This window comes from Triticum urartu, chromosome 2A, assembly GCF_056163025.1.
Source record: "Triticum urartu cultivar PI428250 chromosome 2A, HENAU_Tu73, whole genome shotgun sequence".
In the NCBI taxonomy this organism is placed as follows: domain Eukaryota; kingdom Viridiplantae; phylum Streptophyta; class Magnoliopsida; order Poales; family Poaceae; genus Triticum; species Triticum urartu.
The window spans coordinates 326,118,446-326,140,152 of record NC_141874.1 but is presented as its reverse complement, the minus strand read 5'-3'; positions in this window follow the sequence as shown (position 1 = coordinate 326,140,152).

Sequence of the window (21,707 nt, the reverse complement as noted above, 5' to 3'; positions counted from 1 at the left end):
TTGCAAGCATTGCAACTAATGAGTTAGTTGCGGGATGATGTATTACAGAACGAGTAAAGAGACTTTCCGGTAACGAGATTGAACTAGGTATGGGATATTGACGATCGAATCTCGGGCAAGTAACATACCGATGACAAAGGGAACAACGTATGTTGTTATGCGGTCTGACCGATAAAAGATCTTCGTAGAATATGTAGGAGCCAATATGAGCATCCAGGTTCCGCTATTGGTTATTGACCGGAGACGTGTCTCGGTCATGTCTACATTGTTCTCGAACCCGTAGGGTTCGCACGCTTAAGGTCACGATGATAGTTATATTATGAGTTTATGCATTTTGATGTACCGAAGGTTGTTCGAAGTCCCGGATGTGATCACGGACATGACGAGGAGTCTCCAAATGATAGAGACAAAGATTGATATATTGGAAGCCTATGTTTGGATACCGGAAGTGTTCCGGGTGAAATCGGGATTTTACCGGAGTACCGGGAGGTTACCGGAACCCCCCCGGGAGGTATATGGGACTTAGTGGGCCTTAGTGGAAGAATAGAAGAGGCAGCCAGGGCTGGGCCGCACGCCCCTCCCCCCTTGGTCCGAATTGGACAAGGACAGGGGGCCGGCCCCCCTTCCTCCTCTCTCTCCTCTTTCCCCCCTCCACGAATCCTATTCCGACTAGGAAAGGGGGGGAGTCCTACTCCCAGAAGGAGTAGGACTCCTCCTGGCGCGCCTCTCCTGGCCGACCGGCCCCCCTCCCTTGAACCTTTATATACGGAGGCAGGGGCACCCCCTAGAGACACAAGTTGATCCACGTGATCATATTCTTAGCCATGTGCGGTGCCCCTTCCACCATAGTCCTCGATAATATTGTAGCGGTGCTTAGGCGAAGCCCTGCGACAGTAGTACATCAAGATCGTCACCATGCCGTCGTGCTGACGGAAATCTTCCCCGACACTTTGCTGGATTGGAGTCCGGGGATCGTCATCGAGCTGAACGTGTGCTAGAACTCGGAGGTGCCGTAGTTTCGGTGCTTGATCGGTCGGGCCGTGGAGACGTACGACTACATCAACCAAACGCTTCTGTTGTCGATCTACAAGGGTACGTAGATCACACTCTCCCCCGCTCGTTGCTATGCATCACCATGATCTTGCGTGTGCGTAGGAAATTTTTTGAAATTACTACGAAACCCAACAGCTCGTCCTTCGGTTCGTGTACCTTGTTGGAGAAGTTGACAGGAGCTGCGAGTCACCCTTGATGGTGAGGCGCTTCACCCCTAGGGCCACCGCGGCCTTGAGGCCGGCATGAGGCCTTCGTACTCCGCGATGTTGTTGGAGACCTTATCGCCCTGCTGGAAGCAGAGCTACACGGTGTAGTAGAGGTTGTCCTGAGTAGGCGAGAGGAGCACTGCTCCAGCCCCCGCGCCCTGGCGTGCGAACACGCCATCGAAATACATGACCCAGCCATCTGGTGCTTCACTTCCTGGCGAGAGGGCTCGGTCCTCGCCAGCTTCAAACCCCGGGGCGTCGGTCCATTCTACCATGAAGTCGGCGAGCGCGGCCCCCTTGATGACCCTAGTTGTGCTGAACTCTAGCTGGAATGCTTGCAGCTCGATGTTCCATTCGGCGACTCTTCCAGCAGCATTGGGGCTCCTGAGTACCCTCTCCAGCGGGTAGGCCGAGACGACCTTGATTGGGTGACCTTGGAAGTAGTGACGTAGCTTGCGTGAGGCCACCAGAAGCGCGAGGAAGAGTTTCTGAGGAATGGGGTACCGTGCCCTTGCATCCTGCAGTATCGTGCTGACGAAATACACCGGGTGCTTGACGATGGCAGGAACGTCGACGGAGCTTGTGCCTGCCGGCAGTTGGGGCATCTCCTGAGATCACGGGACCTCAAGGACCTGATTGCCTCCTGGGGCCTCTGCCGGCCCTCGAACGCCGCCCTGCTGGGCCTGGTCACCCGTTGGCATTTTCTTCAGCCCTTGCGGTGCCCTCCGGGTCCTGCATCGCCTCGGGTGGTGGCGCGGTGTGGCATGGCCGCCCCCTGGCCTGGCGCTCCTCCCGAACTGCCACTAGAGTTGCGCTAGCGAAGTAGGGAGTGGTGGCAAGGTAAAGCACCAGGGGCCCAAGAGGGCGAGATGCCACCATCACCGTTGGGCTGGTCAGGTATCTCTTGAGGTCTTGAAATGCTTGGTATGCTTCTGGGGTCCACTCGAACGGGCCCTTCTTCTTCATCAGCTTGAAGAACGGCAGGGCGCACTCTCCCGGCTTGGAGATGAAGTGCCCCAGCGAGGTCACGGAGCAAGAAAGCTTCTGCATCTCCTTAAGAGTTTGCGGTGGGCTCATGTCTTCTATCGCCTTGACCTTCTCTGGGTTGGCCTCGATCCCCCTGTGGGACACGAGGAAGCCTAGCAGCTTGCCGGAAGGGGCACCAGACATGCACTTCTCTGGGTTGAGCCGCAAGTCCACCTGGCGCAGACTCGGGAAGGTATCCTCAAGGTCCTGAATCAAAGTTCTTGCCTCCCGAGATTTTACCACAATGCCGTCGACGTTGGCTTCAGCGTTCCTCCTGAGCTGCTGACCCAGGGCGATGTGCATCAGCCGCTGGAAGGTCGCGCCTGCGTTGCGTAGCTCGAACGGCATGCAAGTGTAGCAGTACACCCCACACGCGGTGAGGAAGGTCGTCTTCTCCACATCCTCCATCGCAATCTTGATCTGGTAATAACCTGAAAACATGTCCAGGAAGCACAGCAGGTCGCATTCGGCGGTGGAGTCGATAATCTGATCGATGCGCGGGAGCGGGAACGAGTCTTGGGGACAAGCCTTGTTGAGGTTGGTGAAGTCAACACACATGCGCTCCTTCCCACCTTTGTTCAGTACGACGATAGGGTTCGCCAGCCACTAAGGGTACCGAACCTTGTGAACGACACCCGCCGCCTCCAGCTTGCGGGTTTCCTGGACGATGAAGGACTGCTTCTCCGCGGATTGTCGACGTGACTTCTTCTTCATGGGGCGCACATTGGGACACACCCTTAAGTGATGCTCGATCACCCCTCTTGGGACCCCCACTAGCTGCTTGGGTTCCCAGGCGAACACATCCTTGTTCGCGCGCAAGAACCTCACAAGTGCCTCTTCTTGATTTGGGTCGAGGTTGGCGCCTATGGTGAAGGTGGCTCCTGAGGTCCCATCTTGCTCGACCAGCACCTCCTTGGTTTCGGCCCGATCTTGAGTGAACAACTGCTTCTTCTTTGCTAGTGCGGCCTCCTTAGCCCCTGGGGTGGCCTCGTTGGCCGGTCGTGCCACAGCAGCGGTTTTGAGGGTGCACTTGAGTGCTGCTAGAGCCTCCTTGGTATCCCCAACGACGATGAGGACGTCTTTGCTCCCGGGCATCTTCATGAGGTTGTATGCCGGATGGGTCGCCGCCATGAACTGAGCCAGAGCCGAGTATCCAAGGATGGCATTGTACGGGAGGCCGATGCGGGCGATGTCGAAGTCGATCAGCTCAGTGCGGTAGTTGTCGCGGATGCCAAAAGTCACAGGGAGGCGAATCTGCCCCAAGGGGCTAGTGGAGCAGTCGTCGACCCCGGAGAAGGGCTTGCTGGGTCGGAGCCGTTGGAGTGGTACATGAAGAAGGCTGAAAGCCTCCACAGAGAGCATGTTGAGACCAGTGCCACCGTCGATGAGGGTCTTGGTGATAGCTACGCTGCAGATGGTGGGCGTGCACAGCATTGGGAGCACGCCCGAGCTGACGATGGTTGCGGGGTGATCCCCCGCGTCGAAGGTAAGGTCGACCTTCGGCGCCGCCCAAACCGGGGGAGCTCCTTGGCTCGCTGAGGCGGCACCAATATGGCGAAAGAATGGCTTGGCGTGACGATCCGAGGGTGGTTCTTGCGAACCGCCGAGGAGGGCCGTGACGGCGAGGGGCGTCGGGACCGCGAAGCGCACGGCGAAGAGACCGTGCAGCTCCTCCTAGGAGGTCACTGAAAATCCCGGCAGGCTGAGCAGCCAGGCGTGTGGCGCACCGGCCAGGGCCAGGGGGAACTAGTTGGCCATGACCTGATCATCGCCTCCGGCTTCGAGGACATCCTTCTCATACGCCCGCAAGAAGGCCACCGGATCTGCCATGCCATCGTAGCGGGGTGGCATCTCTGGCTTGAACTTGCGCGGCCACCGCACATGCCGCAAGGTGTGGGTGAAGGCTCAGACGCCCGCGGCGCATCCACAGGCGCACGCCGGCCTAACCGGAGGGGTGGCGTCCGCCATGAAGCTGGACGAAGCAAGCAGAGAGGTGGAGCTTCAGCTCACCCCTACCTGGCGCGCCAAATGTCGGATTTCGGCTTCCGGCAAAACCCTTGAGGATCGAACACTGGGGTGCGCACGAAGATCTCTCCCCCTCTAGCTCACACCCTCATCGCAATCTCATGTCTTAGCACGTCGAACCCGCAAAACAAGGGACACAAGATTTATACTGGTTTAGGCCACCGATGTGGTGTAATACCCTACTCCAGTGTCCATGTGGTGGATTTCCTCTGGGGCTGAGGTTGAACAGTTACAGGGGAAGAACAACCTCCTGAGGAGAGGTTTTCTTGTGCTTGGTGAGTTGATGCGGTAGAGGATCGTCCCTCCTTTAAGGTGGTGGCTAGTCCTATTTATAGAGGCCCGGGTCCTCTCCCCAAATATAAGGCGGGAAGGGATCCTACAACGGCCAGTTTGAAGGGGGGCAGGTAGTCCAAGCTACCTTACAAAAGATGGTCTTTGCCTACCAAAGGCTCTGGTGGTGACGCTGTCCTGGGCTCCATGGTGACCTCCGTCCTGCTGGTCTTGGTCTCGTTGCACCGATATGGAAACCTTTGCTTGATGCCTTGGGACTCCGTGCCTGTTGTTGCCTCTTTTGCACCAAAGAGGAAACGAGGACACTGCGCGTGCTGGCGCCCGCCTGGTGCCCTCCTGGCCTTGGTCGTCATGGCTTGCATCACAGGAACCTCGCGAGGTTCCCCTTGCCTTGATCTCTCTGCCCCTCGCGAGCCAGCCTAGTGAGGCTGCCCCTGAGGAGGTCTTGCATCGTCCGCCTCGCGAGGCTTGGCCCCTCGCGAGGGTCTTGAGTGTTTGCTGGTGAAGATGGGCCGTTCAGGGCCGCCGGTGCAGCCACGCCATGGGCCACAGGAAGACAAGTCTGGGGACCCCCGTTCCCAGGACATCGACAGGACCTGATGCACTAGGTATGACACCTAGATCAGATATGAACTCCTTCATCCAGACTCCTTCATTTTTTGCTTCCGAAGCATCTATGTATTCCGCTTCACACGTAGATCCCGCCACGACACTCTGCTTGGAATTGCACCAACTGACAGCTCCACCATTTATTAAAAACACGTATCCAGTTTGTGACTTAGAGTCATCCAGATCAGTGTCAAAGCTTGCATCGACGTAACCATTTACGACGAGCTCTTTGTCACATCCATATACGAGAAACATATCCTTAGTCCTTTTTAAGTATTTCAGGATGTTCTTGACCGCTGTCCAGTGATCCACTCCTGGATTACTTTGGTACCTCCCTGCTAAACTGATAGCAGGGCGCACATCAGGTCTGGTACACAACATTGCATAGATGATAGAGCCTATGGCTCAAGCATAGGGTACACCTTTCATTTTCTCTCTATCTTCTGAAGTGGTCGGGCATTGAGTCTGACTCAACTTCACACCATGTAACCCAGGCAAGAACCCTTTCTTTGCTTGATCCATTTTTGAACTTCTTCAAAACTTTATCAAGGTATGTGCTCTGTGAAAGTCCAATTAAGCGTCTTGATCTATCTCTATAGATCTTGATGCCCAATATATAAGCAGCTTCACCGAGGTCTTTCATTGAAAAATTCTTATTCAAGTATCCTTTTATGCTATTCAGAATTTCAGTATCATTTTCGATCAACAATATGTCATCTACATATAATATCAGAAATGCTACATAGCTCCCACACACTTTCTTATAAATACATGCTTCTCCAAAATTCTGTATAAAACCATATGCTTTGATCACACTATCAAAGCATATATTCCAACTCTGAGAGGCTTGCACCAGTCCATAAATGGATCGCTGGAGCTTGCACACTTTGTTAGCACCTTTTCGATCGACAAAACCTTCTGGTTGCATCATATACAACTATTCTTTAAGATATCTATTAAGGAATGCAGTTTTGACATCCATTTTCCAAATTTCATAATCATAAAATTCGGCAGTTGCTAACATGATTCGGACGGACTTAAGCATCGCTACGGGTGAGAAGGTCTCATCATAGTCAACTCCTTGAACTTGTCTAAAACCTTTTGCATCAAGTCGAGCTTTGTAGACAGTAATATTACCGTCAGCGTCAGTCTTCTTCTTGAAGATCCATTTATTCTCTATGGCCTACCGATCATCGGGCAAGTCAACCAAAGTCCACACTTTGTTCTCATACATGGAACCCATCTCAGATTTCATGGCCTCAAGCCATTTTTCGGAATCTGGGCTCATCATCGCTTCCTCATAGTTCGTAGGTTCATCATGGTCAAGTAACATGACTTCCAGAACAGGATTACCGTACCACTCTAGTGCGGATCTTACTCTGGTTGGCCTACGAGGTTTGTTAGTAACTTGATCAGAAGTTTCATGATCATGATCATTAGCTTCCTCACTTACTGGTGTAGGAATAACTAGAACTGATTTCAGTGATGAACTACTTTCCAATAAGGGAGAAGGTACAATTACCTCGTCTAGTTCTACTTTCCTCCCACTCACTTCTTTCGAGAAAACTCCTTCTCTAGAAAGGATCCATTCTTAGCAACGGATATCTTGCCTTCGGATCTGTGATACAAGTTTTACCCAACAGTATCCTTTGGGTATCCTATGAAGACACATTTCTCCAATTTAGGTTCGAGCTTATCAGGCTGAAGCTTTTTCACATAAGCATCACAGCCCCAAACTTTAAGAAACGATAACTTGGTTTTCTTGCCAAACAACGGTTCATAAGGTGTCGTATCAACGGATTTAGATGGTGCCCTATTTAATGTGAATGCAGCCGTCTCTAAAGCATAACGCCAAAATGATAGCGGTAAATCAATGAGAGACATCATAGATCGCACCATATCTAATAAAGTGCGGTTACGATGTTCGGACACACCATTACGTTGTGGTGTTCCAGGTGGCGTGAGTTGCGAAACTATTCCGTATTGTTTCAAATGAAGTCCAAACTCATAACTCTAATATTCACCTCCACGATCAGATCATAGAAACTTGATTTTCTTGTTATGATGATTTTCCGCTTCACTCTGAAATTCTTTGAACTTTTCAAATCTTTTAGACTTATGTTTAATTAAGTAGATATACCCATACACTACTAGGAAAATGCTTATAGATAGAAGTTTACCAGTAGCGCTTGTTTATGACCCTACGCTACTAGTATTTAGCAGTAGCACTGGGCAGGAAACACGCTACTACTAATATATAACAGCAGCATTTGTTTGCTTGGGCCGCGCTACAATTACATGGGCCGCAGGGCAAAAGCAGTAGCCCACTTAGCTGTAGTATTTGTTTTGAATGGGCGCTACAGCTGGTGGGCTTAGCAGTAGCGCCGACCTCTAAACAGCGCTACTACTAGAGCAAAAGAAAACCGTCCCGAGCGCCCTCGCACCCCCTCACACTCTCACAATCGATCCCCTCCACCCGACGACGCCGCCGCGGTTAGGGTTCGTCCCCGGCCGCCTCACCCCCGTCGACGGTGCCGTGCGCTGCCACCACGCGCGGTCGTTTCTCGCCTACTCCGATGCTCCAGCCCCGTAAGTCCCCCTCGATCTCCTCCTCCCAGCGCGCGCCACACTAGCTAGGCTCCAATCGATTTGCCGTGGCGGCTCGCCATGTTTTGGGAATTAGGGATTGCACGATGGCTCCGCGCTTTGATGCGACATGCTCCTCGCGTGATTGGGGAGAGAGTAGAGAGATGGGTTAGGTGAGAGAAGTAGAGGCTTTTTGTTGCTCACCGAAACTTAGGAGAGAGTAGAGAGAAGTAGCTAGAGAAGTAGAGGCATTTAGCACATATAATTGAAACTGGGTTTCAATTCTTGGCTGCTGCCCTGGAGGAGTGGTGGCGGCGGCGGTGCCTAGTGTTCTAGGGTTTAGAGAGGGGGCGTCCATGTCGTGACTGTTGTTTCCGACATTTAGGATCATTGATGTAGTACTTGTAACTACTTGTCAGTCCTTCGCTGGAACAACCATAGTGCTCGACCGTAGAATCATGAGTATTTTTTTAGATCTGATATGACAGCAACGGTTGAGGGTTTCAATTCTTGGCTACTGCCACTAGCTTCTTTGCTGATGCACATAAAGATATGACCAAGAAGCCCTCACTGTTATGTGGTTTCATGGAAAAATCAATGCTTGATTCGATACTCTCTTTCAGGTTGAAGAGAGTATCTGTATGTGGTGATGCTCAAATTGCTAAGTTCTTATGATGCTGTTAGTGAGCCCATTTTTGGTAAATTTCAGAAAAAGAAAACACAGATAGACAGAGAGTTGTATCTGATCGAAAAGGGGGGTGTTTGCCTTTTATATTTTTAACTATTGTGCATCTGATGCCAAAGGTGGAATGGATGTTTACTTATTGTGTTCTGGAAGATTCTAAGCTAGTTCAACTTTTGGATGTGGGAATAGATAAAGTGTTCCCCTGGACTGAACTTTATGTTTACTTTTTAGTTGTTATTTTGCTTGCCATGTGAACTCTTGCTATGAAAACTTTATGTTTACTTTTTGGATCGTTAATCCTTTAATCATATTGCTCTAGGGAAATGGTGCCACCACCACCACCACCATGTCGACGGTGCAAGTCAAGGTGCGCCAGCAGCCTTGCAACTGGCACGTTGTTTGGCATCTACTTCGAGTCTAGTTTTCTTCATGCGGCGGTAATAAATTATATGAAACTAGTAACTACTATTTTGTTTTTACTGTTATTGGCATTAATGCATCGTGTATATATCATTTTGCTTTTTGTACATAGATCATCCCATGCAATGTGAGGTCAGAATTCAACAATTTGACTAGAGACTCTGTGACCTTTGAGGCTCCTGGGGGCCCCTACACTATGGAGATCGAGAAAGGACGAAAGATGACATGGGTGGGAGGAGATGGATGGGTCCGTTTCATCGACCACATGCGTATCACCGGTGGTGAGTTGATCAGCTTCTCCTTCAGAGCTGAAAGACCCAAGCTAGCCGTGATTTATGTCAACAAAGAAGAAGATTATGAGGATGATGAGGTTGATGACGACCCACTCGTTGATGCCATCGTAGCTCAAAGAATGAAGTTGAGCGAGGAGGATGTGTGCAACCTATGGGACATCATTCCGCCACGTGCTGAGTTCGTCGGGGTGCCATTCGTGACCCGCCTGACAAGTACCATGGTTGATCGGCATATCATGGTATGTTGCATTTACTGTAGTAATTTGTAAATCCGATGATCTATATGCTTAGTGAATCCGATGATATATATGCTTAGTGAATCCAATGATATATATGCTTTATTGTTATACTTAGTGTAGAGTCCGATGATATATATGCTTAGTGAATCTTATATGCTTAGTGAATCCAATGATATATATGCTTTATTGTTATACTTAGTGTAGAAATGTAGTATTGTCTTTTCATAGTGTAGAATGTGTGAGGCTACTTATTAATTGATATGGTTTTCTTATTCAGAAATCGCCAAAGAGCCTATCTAAGAGTTTTGGTATCAAGCTTGATGAAGAAGGCTCTGCTGGAATATGCCTTACCGCGAGGGTCTCCATCACCGCTTGTGCGTACGGCGTGGACACGGACGGTCGCACACACTTCAGCTCGGTTGGGTGGAAGAGCTTCCTCATCGACAAGAATCTTCATGTTGGACAGGCAATCCTAATTACTATCAGGAGCACCCACCGCCTAGGCTTGCGGATGATGGTCGTCATCGATATCATCTAGAACTACATATGCTTGTGAGATCTATCCATGCATGCGTGTGGATGCTGAACCATATATATATATATGCTAGTATGACTACCTAGTAGACTTATCAACTATGATCTATCCATGCATTGTTGACTACTATATATGAGTTTGTGAGATTGTGTGGCTATATTAAATGTGGTATTTGTCGTTAATGCTTGTGAGATGGTTCTGTGAACTTAGTTTATTTGCACCGGACTTGTCTTGATTTAAATGAATATTGCCTCTGACTCTTTTTTTATTTTTAATTTCTATTTACCTAGTTATAGCGCAGGGAGAAAATAGGGCGCTACTACTATGTGATCATAGTAGTAGCGTTGGTAGAGAAAGAGGCGCTACTACTAAGTATTTTAGCTACAGCGCTTGTTTAGAAACGCGCTACTGCTAAATAATAGCTGTAGCGCCCTAGCAGTAGCGCTGGTGCCCGCGCTACTGGTAGCTCAAAAACCAGCGCTACTGGTAGCTCAAAAACCAGCGCTACTGGTAAGCATTTTCTTAGTAGTGATATCTGCTCAAATCATGTGTGAAGGTAAAAAAATAACGATATGCGCCGCGAGCTTCAATGTTCATTGGACAACATACATCAGTATGTATGATTTCCAATAACTCTGTTGCTCGCTCCATTTTTCCGGAGAACGGAATTTTAGTCACTTGCCCATGAGGCATGGTTCGCAAGTACCAAGTGATTCATAATCAACAGATTCCAGAAGTCCATCAGAATGGAGTTTCTTCATGCACTTTACACCAATATGACGTAAACGGCAGTGCCACAAATAAGTTGCACTATCATTATCAACTCTGCATCTTTTGGCTTCAATACTATGAACATGTGTATCACTACTATCAGGATTTAGTAAAAATAGACCACTCATCAAGGGTGCATGACCATAAAAGACATTACTCATATAAATAGAACAACCATTATTCTCTGATTTAAATGAATAACCATCTCGCATCAAACAAGATCCATATATAATGTTCATGCTCAACGTTGGCACCAAATAACAATTATTTAGGTCTAAAATAATCCCGAAGGTAGATGTAGAGGTAGCATGCCGACGGTGATCACATCAACTTTGGAACCATTTCCCACACGCATCGTCACCTCGTCCTTAGCCAATCTCCGCTTAATCTGTAGCCCATGTTTTGAGTTGCAAATGTTAGCAACTGAACCAGTATCAAATACCCAGGCACTACTGCGAGCATTAGTAAGGTACACATTAATAACATGTATATCAAACATACCTTTCACTTTGCCATCCTTCTCCGCAAAATACTTGGGGCAGTTCTGCTTCCAATGACCTGACCCTTTGCAGTAGAAGCACTCAGTCTCAGGCTTAGGTCCAGACTTGGGTTTCTTCACTTGAGCAGCAACTGGCTTGCTGTTATTTTTGAAGTTCCCCTTCTTCCCTTTACCCTTTTTCTTGAAAGTGGTGGTCTTGTTTACCATCAACACTTGATGCTCTTTCTTGATTTCTACCTCCGTAGCTTTTATCATTGTGAAGAGCTCAGGAATCGTCTTATCCATCCCTTGCATATTATACTTCATCACGAAGTTCTTGTAGCTTGGTGGCAGTGATTGAAGAACTCTGTCAATGAGACTATCATCAGGAAGATTAACTCCCAGTTTAGTCAAGTGGTTGTGGTACCCAGAGATTCTGAGTATATGTTCACTAACAGAACTATTCTCCTCCATTTTGCAGCTATAGAACTTATTGGAGACTTCATATCTCTCAATCCGAACATTTGCTTGAAATATTAATTTCAACTCCTGGAACATCTCATATGCTCCATGATGTTCAAAACATCATTGAAGTCCCGGTTCTAAGCCGTAAAGCATGGCACACTGAACTATGGAGTAGTCGTAAACTTTGCTCTACCAGGTGTTCACAACATCTGGCATTGCTCCTGCAGTGGGTTTGTCACCTAGTGGTGCTTCCAGGACATAATTCTTCTATGCAGCAATGAGGATAATCCTCAAGTTACGGACCTAGTCCGTGTAGCTGCTACCATCATCTTTCAACTTAGCTTTCTCTAGGAACGCATTAAAATTCGACGGAACAACAACACGGGCCATCTATCTACAACAACATAGACATGCAAAATACTATCAGGTACTAAGTTCATGATAAATTAAAGTTCAATTAATCAAATTACTTCAGAACTACCACTTAGATAGACATCTCATTAATCTTCTAAGTGATCACGTGATCCATATCAACTAAACCATGTCCGATCATCACGTGAGATGGAGTAGTTTTCAATGGTGAACATCACTATGTTGACCATATCTACTGTATGATTCATGCTCGACCTTTCGGTCTTAGTGTCCAGAGGCCATATCTGCATATGCTAGGCTCGTCAAGTTTAACCAGAGTATTATGCGTGTGCAAAACTGGCTTGAACCCGTTGTATGTGAAAGTAGAGTTTATCACACCCGATCATCACGTGGTGCCTCGGCATGACGACCTATAGCAACAGTGCATACTCATGGAGAACACTTATACCTTGAAATTTAGTGAGAGAACATCTTATAATGCTACCGCTGATCTAAGCAAAATAAGATGCATAAAGGATAAACATCACATGCAAATAATATAAGTGATATGATATGGCCATCATCATCTTGTGCCTTTGATCTCCATCTCCATAGCACCGTCATGATCATAATCATCACTGGCTTGACACCTTGATCTCCATCAAAGCATCGTTGTCGTCTCGCCAACTATTGCTTCTACGACTATCGCTACCGCTTAGTGATAAAGTAAAGCAATTACATGGTGATTGCATTTCATACAATAAAGAGACAACCATATGGCTCCTGCCAGTTGCCGATAACTCTGTTACAAAACATGATCATCTCATACAATAAATTTAGCATCATGTCTTGACCATATCACATCACAACATGCCCTGCAAAAACAAGTTAGACATCCTCTACTTTGTTGTTGCAAGTTTTACGTGGCTGCTACGGGCTGAGCAAGAACCGTTCTTACCTACGCATCAAAAACCACAACACGGTGTAGTGATTGCTTTTTGATGTTCAGAAAGAACCCTATTCATTGAATCCGATTCAACTAAAGTTGGAGAAACTGACACCCACCAGCCACCTATGTGTGAAGCATGTCGGTAGAACCAGTCTCGCATAAGCGTACGCGTAATGTCGGTCTGGGCCGCTTCAACCAACTATACCGTCGAATCAAGAATCAACTAGTGACGGCAAGCAATATGTATATACCCATGCCCACAACTCCTTTGTGTTCTACTCGTGCATATAACATCTACGCATAAACCTAGCTCTGATACCACTGTTGGGGAACGCAGTAATTTCAAAAATTCCCTGCACACACGCAAGATCATGGTGATGCATAGCAACGAGAGGGGAGAGTGTTTGTCTATGTACCCTCGTAGACCATAAGAAGAAGCGTTATGACAACACGGTTGATGTAGTCGTATGTCTTCATGATCGACCGATCCTAGTACCAAAAGTATGGCACCTCCACAATCTGCACATGTTCAGCTCGGTGACATCCCATGAACTCACGATCCAGCAGAGTGTCGAGGGAGAGCTTTTTCAGCACAACGGCGTGATGATGGTGATGCTGATGCTATCGGAACACGGCTTCGCCTAAGCACCGCTATGATATGATCGAGGTGGATTATGGTGGAGGGGGGCACCGCACACGGCAAGAAACAATCAACTTGTGTGTTCTAGGGTGCCCCCCTGCCCCCGTACATAAAGGAGCAAGGGGGAGGCCGGCCGGCCTTGGGGCGTGCCAAGGAGAGGGAGGAGTCCTCCTCCTAGTTGGTGTAGGACTCCCCCTTTCCTAGTTCAACTAGGAAGAAGGAAGGGGGAGGAGAGAGGGAGAGAGGGAGGGAAAGAGGGGGCGCCGCCCCCCTCCTTGTACAATTCAGACTCCCAAGGGGGGGGGCACGCGGCCAGCCCTATGGCCCATCCTCCCTCTCTCACAAGGCCCATGTTGGCCCATTAGTTCCCCCGGGGGTTCTGATAACCCCCCGGCACTAGAATAATTATCCAGTGACCTCCAGAATTCATCCATTGTCCGAATATAGTCATCCAATATATCATTCTTTATGTCTCGACGATTTCGAGACTCCTCGTCATGTCCATGATCACATCCGGGACTTCGAACTATCTTCGGTACATCAAAACACATAAACTCATAATACCGATCGTCACCAAACGTTAAGAGTGCGGACCTAATAGCGGAACCTGGATGTTCATATTGGCTCTCATGTCTTCTACGAAGATCTTTATCGATCAAAACCGCATAACTATATACGTTGTTTCCTTTGTCATCGGTATGTTACTTGCCCGAGATTCGATCGTCGGTATCTCAATACCTAGTTCAATCTCGTTACCCGCAAGTCTCTTTACTCATTCTGTAATGCATCATCCCATAACTAACTCATTAGTCACATTGCTTGCAAGGCTTATATTTATGTGCATTACCGAGAGGGCCTAGAGATACCTCTCCGACGATCGGAGTGACAAATCATAATCTCGATCTATGCCAACTCAACAAACACCATCGGAGACACTTGTAGAGCACCTTTATAATCACCCAGTTACGTTGTGACGTTTGGTAGCACACAAAGTGTTCCTCCTGTATTCGGGAGTTGCATGATCTCATAGTCATAGGAACATGTATAAGTTATGCAGAAAGCAATAGCAACACAAACTGAACGATCATCTGCTAAGCCAATGGATGGGTCAAGTCAATCACATAATTCTCTAATGATGTGATCCCGTTAACCAAATGACAACTCATGTCTATGGTTAGGAAACATAACCATCATTGATTCAACGAGCTAGTAAAGTAGAGGCATACTAGTGACATTATGTTTGTCTATGTATTCACACATGTACTAAGTTTCCGGTTATTACAATTCTAGCATGAATAATAAACATTTATCATGATATAAGGAAATATGTCGGCGTTCTAGGAACGGGGGTCCCCAGACTTGCCTGCCTGCGGCCCATGGCGTGGCTTTGCTGGCAGGCCTGTACGGCCCATCTTCATCAACAAGGAATCAAGACCCTCGTGAGGGGCCAAGCCTCGCGAGGCAGACGACACAAGACCTCCTCAGGAGCAGCCTCATCAGGCCGGCTCGTGAGGGGCGGAGAGTTCAAGGTTGGGCAAACCTCGTGAGGTCTCATGACGTGAGCCGTGACGATCGAGGCCAGGCGGGCGCTAGTGCGCGTAACGTCCTTGTTTCCTCTTTAGTGCTAAGGGGGCAAGCGCAGGCGCAGAGTACCGAGGCATCAAGCAAAGTTTTCCATATTGGTGCAGCAAGACAAGACCAGAAGGATGGCAAGACGGAGGTCACCGTGGAGCCCAGGATGGCATCACCGCCAGAACCTTTGGCAGGCGAAGACCACCTTTTGTCAGGATAGCTTGTACTAGTTGTCCCGTTTCAAATTGGCCATTGTTGGCTCCTTTCCCGCTCAATATTTGGGGAGAAGACCAGGGCCTCTATAAATAGGATTAGCCACCACAATAGGCAGGGGGAGAATCCAAGATCATCCCGAGCCACACAAGTGCACCAAGCACAAGAACGCCTCAACCTGAGGAGGCTGTTCTTCCCCTTGTACTGTTCATCCTCAGCCAAAGAGGCAATCCACCACCACCACACTGGAGTAGGGTATTACACCACAACGGTTGTCCGAACCAGTATAAATCTTGTGTCCTTTGTGTTGCGAGTTCGCCGAGTTAGTTAGTGAGATCTAGGCTAAGTTAGGACGCAGATCGATAGGGGGGGAGATCTTCGCGCGCACCCCAGTGTTCGAACCTTAGGGGTTTTGCCGGAACCTGTGATCTGACATTTGGCACGCCAGGTAGGGGTGCGCCGGAGCTTCTTCCCCACCAGGCGATCCGCCGATGCTCCGGGGTTTCCATGTCCCATGACCTGAGGGCTGACGAGGACCGATGGGCAGCCTGGCCCGCCCGGGCGGCGCCGGCCGCCCAGGAAGACCTCAACCCCGCGTCACAGGTGGCGCGCCCCAAACACCGCGGGGCGTGAGCGGCACAGCCACTCGCCCTCTGCTCTTACCCCCCGACAGATGCGAGCTGCTGCAAGGACCGCAAGCCACGCCACAGCAACGGCACCGCACACGAGGAAGTAGAAGGCGAACATGCGGGCCGCGCTCACAGTGGCTCGGGAACTGCTGCGATGCCGGCTGATGGAGAGTGACCGGGATGCACTGCTGGAACGCGTCACCGAGCTCATGTATGCGGTGGCCACGGGAGCACCGCCCTTCTGCTACCCGCTCATGCCCCAGGCAGCGGCAGGAACCCATGACAGGCCTCGCCGCGCCTGCATACCCCCAAGTGCGCCCGGGGGCTTCGTCGACATCAGCACGGTCCACGGCGGACGGCTCCCCCTCACATCTGAGCCACCTCGGACGGGCGAGGGCATGAGTGTCCTCGCACACGGCCTCATCGGAGCACCGCCCCGCTATCCTCAAGATAGCGTGACGGGCCGAACGACATGGAGCGTGGGGCACTTCGGCGATGTCTTCGAGGAAGCGACCTCGGAGGCCTACTTGCCCGGCATGATGGATCAGGAGTACACGCCGGAGGATGACCCCGGCTCATTCCTCGGGCCAAGATGGGAGGAGAAGGCGTTAGGAGCTGAAGCCTTCCAGGAGTCGCCAGAGAGCCCCGGTGGCCGCATCGTCGATGGCAGATACAGGGTACCATTAATCCCTCAGGGGCAAGCTTACGCTAACCATGAGTCACAGATGAACCAGGTCACGGCGCCAAACGATGGATCCGGCAAGGCAATGCCCGCCCCAACAGGAGAGACCCGCTGGGGGCTGCGTGGAAGGGGCTAGGAGCAAAGCCCGTCCCCGTGTCGCGCGGAGCAAGGCAACGCCCGGAGGTAGGCCCTCTGCCGGGGTGGCGATGGCGACCTTTCCCCTGGTAGAGGACCCGTGGTCGCCGAGGGCGCCGCTGGCGTCCCCTCTGCCCTTGTTGGGCCATCCTGGTTTCCGGTCGTCCCAGCGGTGGTAAGGGGTGGCGCAAGGCGGGGTCCTCATCAGGCGATATGAAGTAAGGCTCCTGCCTGTGTAGTTCGCCTCCTGTGACACTCTCACGTAATAATGTGTGGGGCTGTACACGCCCCAGATCCTCAAGAGAGCCACCCTCGGGCCTCGGGGGCTCCCTCGCACGCTAGTGGCAGCACTTAGCTCCGCGCTGGTGAGAAGACGTCAAAGACTAGACTAGGCGCCAGACGCGGCCATTTGCTTTGGATCTCTTTTCTGTAACCCTGCCTTCTGGATTTGGATTTAAGCTGAAGTTGAATTTTATTTGATGCGCGCGGGGGATGCCTTTTCTCGTTCGAGCTATTTCTCACAGTCTAGTTTTTTGCCTTATTTCAGAGTTTGCGCCAGTCGCTCCCCCCTCGCGGGCCCCTCGTGAGCCAGGCTGGGCATGAAGCACATGAGCCACGCATGCGCCAAGCCGTGGATGGCGCTTGCTTATCACGCGGCCCCCTCGGGCGTGTCGATGAACTCCTTAGGAGCTCCTCAAAAACCCGCAATCTCTCGGGCCGGTTTTGGGGCTCGCCCAAACTAAGGTAAACCGCAACAACAACCTTGCCCCGGCATGCGTAAGCTCGTGAAGACGTGTATTCAATTTGACACAGAAGGATAAAAGCTACGATTGTTTACATCAGGGGCTCCCCCTCTCAAAATGCTCTTACAATCATCCGGGGCCACGCCAAAGTTGTTATAGGGTAAACGGTAGGGGAACGAGGAATTGGCCGGATATGTCGCTCGCCGCGTCTCCCATATCATCTTCTGATGCACCACTGGCGTCGTTGTCGCCATCGTTGGCATCGCCTCCACCTTTACCGGTGCCGGCGTCGCCGTCGTCAACCATGTCGCCTTCGTCTGCCACGACCACTACCCCTTCATCGTTAGAAGCGAAGGCCCTGACTAGCGCATTCACATTGCCTTCAACCCATCGCGCCAGATCACCCCGGATGGATTCCGGTACGGGAGCAATTGCGGCGTCGAAATCGAAGTTGGGATCGATGTTCCGGAGGTGGCTGAACACGCAGGAGAATGCGCGCCCAAGCAGACTGCGACTCCTCTCTTCAACAAGTTGGCAAGCCCTCTCGGAACGGTTTTGCAGGTGCAGCACCACATCCCCAAAGAAGTGGAGGAGGCTGGCGTAGTCGTTTGCATGGGGATGACGAGCATTCTCATCGCAGATATGGCCCAGGGCGGTGTTGGCCCTGTTCCTGAGGTCCTCAAGCATGGGGGCGTGCACACGCTCCAACGTCCGCCACTCAAGCACTTCATCCCTGTTCTGCCGCGCGACGGACTCGGTGTTGGCGACCCGCTGCCGAAGAGAGAGCAGCTCGCCGTGGGATGAAACTTGCTCAGCCTGCACCGAGGCCAGGGCTGATGCGGTGGCCTCCTCGTGCCGCTCCACCTCGAATAGCCGGGACTTGAGGGCAGCAGTCCTACGAGCGGCCCCAGCTTCCACAAGCTTCAGCTTCAGGTTGTGCCTGCTCTCAAGATCCACGTGAGCCTCGGCCACACGGCGGTCGACCTCCTCCTGGGCCCTGACCTCGCGCGCGCCGATGTCGTCCTCCACCTGAGCAACCTGGCGCTCCCTCTTCTCCAGCCGCTCGAGTTCAAGGCTATGCTCCACGGCTTCCAGCGCCAGCACCTCCTCGCACTTCCGGATCTCTTCCTCCTCGGCGGGTGGCCCGCTCAACGATGCAAGAGCAGCCATGCGTGCCTCCACCTGCTGATCCAAGACAACGCTCCAGGCTTGGAGCTCCCACGCATGTTTCTCCACGGCCTTGCGACGGTGGTCAGCTTCCCGAGCCTCCTCCAGAGCTCGGGAGTAGGCCTCACGGGAGGCTGCAAGAGAAGCCTCGGCCTTCCTGTTGTCCAGCTCGCGCTCGTGGCGCCCGAGGTTGATGGCCACCTTCAGCTTCTGCCACTCCTCCGCCAACCGAAGACCCTCGGCCTCGAGGCGCGCTTCGACACCCTCAAGTTCTTCACAGACTCAGTTCATCGTGCCCATCGCCTCCTGGAAGAGCTCATGACAAACAACGCTCTGCCCATGCTCAAACTCGAGAACACGGCTCATATCGCCCTCCGCTATAGGGGCTGTGGGTGACGCCCAACGCGGTACGTCCCCTCTCAGCAGGGGGCTGGCGCTGCCCCAGGCGCTAGCTGGGTCTCGCGAGGGGCCCGAACTAAACAGGGCCCGCTGCTTGAAGAGGACCCCAGGATCGAAGCTAGCCAGCCACCGGCAATGATCAAGGGAGGAGCCCTTGGCACGCTTGCCGCGCTCCGAGCCAGGCCGCGATGGAAGGACGGCGAACGTGCGAGCTCAATATGCCATGATGACGGACCAACTCCCGCGGTGGACCCCGTGCCGTGGGCGGCGCTCGAGCTTGGCGTGTGCAACGGGACGAGAGGGATCTGCTTCTCAGGTGATTTTACGGCCTTGGCAGAACGCGTCCTGAGGGGACAATCGTCAGGAAGGAAAGCGGCACACAGAAGATCACCAAGATAAGGTACTTACTCATCAACGGCGATATACTTCCTCCGTTTCAACGGCCCGAAGATGCCGCTGCCGCAGCTTGGGGACCCCTTTCTCTTGTGGATTTCTGTGAAGTCCACGAACAGCCGGCCGAAGCACTGGACATGGAGGCCGACTTGAGGATCGGCTGGAGAAGTGCTTGGAGGGGCAGCCTCAGAAGCTGCAAGCTGAGGAGAGCTGGACGGCTCTACCATGCAGTGACTTGTCGAGGCCTCAGGAGCCCCGGCCGCGAGAGAAGCGGGCTGCACCGCCCCTTCAACCGCTGCCCCAGGGCAAGAGTCACGGGACCCTGAGGTCGACGCTTCGGGAGCCCTGGGCGGCATTAGCATCTCGGCACCTTCACTACCGTCCCACAGCGGTTCACGCCCCCTGCACCAACACTTGGGGCAAGCTCTGCGCCAACGTCGAGGAAAGGAACCACGATGATGGGGTTCTCGCGGGGCCCCATGAGGCCAGCTGGGCGCAACCCCTACTCGTTGAAGGAGGGCATCTGCTCCGTGAAGGACATCTTGTTCGAGCAGCGGTACAAATCACAACTCTTCCTCAGAAAGTCGTCCGGCAACGGGACGCCCGTCGGGACCTCAAACACCGTTGGCCGCGCCTCATGGGGGAGCTTAGACTCCTGAAGTCTCATGTAGTCATGTGGTCCTAGCTGCTGAGCAAGGCCCACATCGGCAGGGAGTGGTGCTGCAGTGGAGCAATTCGGCGTCGGACGAACTCCCTCACCACCATAGGCGCAGTCATGCCAAGGTCTTTGAGCCATCTCAACCTCAGCCAAACAGGGACAAGGCGTGGATCGGCGAGCCTCCGGTGGCACCAGCCGGAGTTAGGAATGGCGGGCTCAGACGGAGAAGAGAGCAGGGGTCTGAGCACTCTGGCATCAACAAATACCTACCATGTCCGGAACCCGCTCGCGGCTGGTGGAAGCTCGAAGTCAATCCCGTCGCCGGCCGTCGCCGCCACGGCCTGAAAGCTCAGGCACCTGGAGCTCTGCCTAGGATCAATCAAGTGCAGCGAGAAGAAGTGGCGGAAAAGAGCCACGGAAGGAGCAATGCCGACCATGGCCTTGCAAACGAAGGCGAAGACGGCTAGCAGGGTCACGGATTGGGGATCAAGGTGCAGCATGTGGATCTGGTAATGGGAAAGCACTGCGTTGAGGAAGGCAGAGAAAGGAGGGACCAAGCCGGCCCAGAGGGCGTCTATGAAGAAGGGGACCTCAGTGGCCGTCCGGTCAATGCGAGCACGGGAAGCAGGCCAAGCCACCATCTCTCCCCACTCGTTGAAGCCGGATGCGAGCATGGGACGCACCTTGCCCATGGCCTCATCATTGAGCACCCGCGATCGGCCTACTGCGGGCTCGGCGGCCGGTGGCGCACCAGCCGAAGACAGAGGCTTCTTCCCTTTATCCGCTTGCGTCGGAGCCATGGTGATGGGGCGAGCAGAGCTAAGGTCAGATTGGAAAGAGGAGCAGAGTCTGGGGGAAGCAGAGAAATTAAGGAGAATGGCGCAAGCGATGGAAGAATAACCGTGTAGACTGCGGTGGGCGTTTAGCCAGGCGGGTATCAAGGCAGCATGGGGAAGCGGAGACACCCACGTCCAATCAACCGCCATGCATCGACCGAGGCCGCAGGCTATTGGGGGCCCACGGTGCACCGCACTTGACCCTTGGCTTCACCTCGAAGCCAAGCCCGAGCGTGCCTTGGGCCCGGGGGCTACTGTCGGCGTTCTGGTAACGGGGTTCCCCAGACTTGCGTGCCTGCGGCCCACGGCGTGGCTTTGCTGACAGGCCTGTATGACCCATCTTCATCAACAAGGAATCAAGACCCTCGCGAGGGGCCAAGCCTCACGAGGCGGATGACACAAGACCTCCTCAGGAGCAGCCTCATCAGGCCGGCTCATGAGGGGCGGAGAGTTCAAGGTCAGGCAAACCTCGTGAGGTTCTCGTGACGTCAGCCATCACAATCGAGGCCAGGCGGGTGCCACTGCATGCAGCGTCCTTATTTCCTCTTTAGTGCTAAGGGGGCAAGCACAGGAGCGGAGTACTGAGGCATCAAGCAAAGGTTTCCATATTGGTGCAGTGAGACCAAGACCAGGATGGCAAGACGTAGGTCACTGTGGA